At 28.2% G+C, this 2916-nt stretch overlaps 5 non-coding genes across 5 annotated transcripts; all 5 read left to right on the top strand.

Moving 5' to 3' along the window:
* The first annotated feature begins 208 nt into the window (after positions 1-208).
* On the top strand, positions 209-281 carry ONS95_015012. The gene has a single exon. It is a non-coding gene; the product is annotated as a tRNA-Asp (tRNA).
* Positions 282-301: 20 nt separating this feature from the next.
* On the top strand, positions 302-373 carry ONS95_015011. The gene has a single exon. It is a non-coding gene; the product is annotated as a tRNA-Val (tRNA).
* Positions 374-1576: 1203 nt separating this feature from the next.
* ONS95_015010 lies at positions 1577-1648 on the top strand. Its single transcript has one exon. It is a non-coding gene; the product is annotated as a tRNA-Lys (tRNA).
* A 72-nt stretch (positions 1649-1720) lies between these two features.
* On the top strand, positions 1721-1791 carry ONS95_015009. Its single transcript has one exon. It is a non-coding gene; the product is annotated as a tRNA-Gly (tRNA).
* A 395-nt stretch (positions 1792-2186) lies between these two features.
* ONS95_015008 lies at positions 2187-2258 on the top strand. Its single transcript has one exon. It is a non-coding gene; the product is annotated as a tRNA-Ile (tRNA).
* Positions 2259-2916: the final 658 nt, after the last annotated feature.

The following is a 2916-nucleotide window of genomic DNA, read 5'->3' as shown; positions in this document are numbered from 1 at the left end:
TGTACACTAGTTATAGTATATGATTAATATTAACTTCTATTATACTATTGTTAGCAATGGTTGGTGCTATTGTTATTACAATAAAACAAAAAAATTAATCATAAATCATTTAAGGATTTAATAACTAACTAAATTGTTAGTTTTATTCTTACCTAAATATTTTTATTATATTTAATATATACTATTAGTATAATTTAAAGTATAATAAGGGTTAGTCTTCTAATTGGTAAGAAACTTTTTTGTCAAGAAAGCAAATGTCGGTTCGAACCCGACCTAGCCCGTAAAGATAATATAAACTATAAAGGGATTAGCTTAATGGTAGAGCAACCGTTTTACACACGGTAGGCTAGGTGTTCAAGTCACCTATTCCTTAATCCTTAATATATAGTAATATATATTACGCCAAAATTATATACCTCTGGTATGCATATATTAATATATCTCTCTTTTTTAATCAAAAAAAGTTTTATATATATTAAAACACATAATTATTTATAATAATAAATGTAAATGACTAATTTGACAAGAAGTAATTTCCAAGCTCATCCTTTTCATTTAGTATCACCGTCACCTTGACCTTTATATACTTGTATTGCATTATTAACATTAACAACTAGTGGTGTATTAACAATGCACGGTTTTAATAATGCAGAAACATTTTTATCTTTAGCTTTTGTAACACTTATTTCATCTATGTCATTATGATGAAGAGACGTTATAAGTGAAGGTACATATTTAGGTAACCATACATTAGCTGTACAAAGAGGGTTAAACATGGGTGTGGCTTTATTTATAGTTTCAGAAGCATTATTTTTCTTAGCTATTTTTTGAGCCTTTTTTCATAGTGCCTTATCACCTACTGTAGAATTAGGAGCTCAATGACCTCCTATGGGTATAGAAGCAATTAATCCATTTGAATTACCTTTACTTAACACTGTTATATTATTATCTTCTGGTGTTACAGTGACATATGCTCATCATTCTTTGATACAAGGTAATAGAAGTGGAGCTTTATATGGTTTAGTTGCTACTGTTATATTAGCAGTTATATTCACAGGTTTCCAAGGTGTAGAGTATACTGTTTCTTCTTTCACTATAAGTGATGGTGCTTTTGGGTCATGTTTTTATTTTGGTACTGGTTTTCATGGGCTTCATGTTATGATAGGTACAGCTTTTATTGCTGTCGGTTTGTGACGTGTTTTAGCATACCACTCAACAGAAAATCATCATTTAGGTCTTGAGTCTAGTATTTTATATTGACATTTTGTGGATGTGGTATGGCTATTCCTTTTTATTTCAATTTACTACTGGGGTTCGTAGATATATTATCTTACCTATTCTGTATTAATTAGCCTCTTTGTTCCATCTAGTTCTTCTAAGTAATAAAGATAATGTTTTTATTATATGTTTATTAGAAGCTTATGTTATATTAGATTTATAGATAAATAATATAAATTATTTTCTTTATATGTCTAAGCTATATTATAGTGTATATTGTACTAGATTTTGTACCTACGGTATCTTATTTTAAGCCTTAAGGCTTAAAATACCCTAAATTTAGATTTAAAAATCTAAAGAGATCTTAGTTTAACGGTAAAACACTAGTCTTTTAATCTTCGTTATATGGGTTCGAATCCCATAGGTCTTATATGTTTACAGATAAAAAATATGATTATTGTTTTGACAAAACTGGTAACAATAAATATACAAAAAAAAATAAACGGCCATAGGTTAATGGTAGACCTTTCGTCTTCCAAACGATTTGTGTCGATTCGAATTCGGCTGGCCGTATACTATAATTATAATTCAGCATATTAATATTATGCTGTATATGAAAGTTCTAATAGTTTTTATATTTTTTTTCCTGATTTGATGGGTTAATTAAAAATAAAAATAGGAAAAGTTGCTATGGGTAAAGCGAGATATTTGCTAAATATTGTGTTATGCACCTGGATGTTCGAATCATCTCTTTTCCGGTATTTTTATTAAGATGTTATTAATATGTAACAATAACATCTCTACTAATTATAAGAGCATAGTTTAATGGTAAAATTTGAAGCTTCAAACTTCACTTTCTCAGTTCAAATCTGAGTGCTCTTGCTTAGTGATATATAAATTTTATTTATATTATCCATTTTGCGTATTTTAACAATATATTTACAAATTACATTCATATATTAAATCAAGGTTCCTTAGCTTAATTGGTAAAGCGTATTCTTGATAAGGATGTGTTTAGAGTTCAAGTCTCTGAGGAATCATGAATATTACTTAATATTATTTAATAATATTAGATAATAGGCAATAAAAGAGAATTGACTGAGTGGTTTAAAGTGATAAGCTTGAAACTTATTTGATTTAATAGATCACATCCGTTCAAATCGGATATTCTCTGGAATTCTTCTTTTAAAGATAAATAAAACGGATTAGAGCCAGGTTGGTTAGGCGCCTCATTTGGGTTGAGGATCTGTTATGTTCGAATCATAATAATCCGAATACAATATCTTAATGAATGTAGGTTAATAAGGTTGTATTAGTAATGTGTAAGATATCTATAAGTAATTTCTATGCATTTATGCATAGGAAAGTATATAAAGAGACTATTAGGGATACCTAGCTATATATTAAAGAGAGTAAAGAAATTTAAAATGTGTATTGCGTGAAGAAATTGTAATATTAGTTGTTCTTTAATCCGGTGAAATATCTGGTAGTAAAATACACATGAACTCTTAGAGAAATTCAATAATAAACGAAGTGAATTGAAATATCTTAGTAACTTCAGGAAAAGAAATCAAACGAGATTCTATAATTAGTGTGAATGAAAGTAGAAGAGCCTTCAAATATAGGTCATAGACTAGAAGAATAATTCGAAGATATGGTAGATATATAATAAGTAAAATGGGCAAAACCTGTTTGAAT

This window comes from Cadophora gregata, assembly GCF_030347475.1.
Source record: "Cadophora gregata isolate MNR1 chromosome Unknown scaffold_94, whole genome shotgun sequence".
NCBI classification, from domain to species: Eukaryota; Fungi; Ascomycota; class Leotiomycetes; order Helotiales; family Ploettnerulaceae; genus Cadophora; species Cadophora gregata.
Note: the sequence above shows the minus strand (reverse complement) of the source record. Positions and strands in the feature narration are given on the sequence as shown.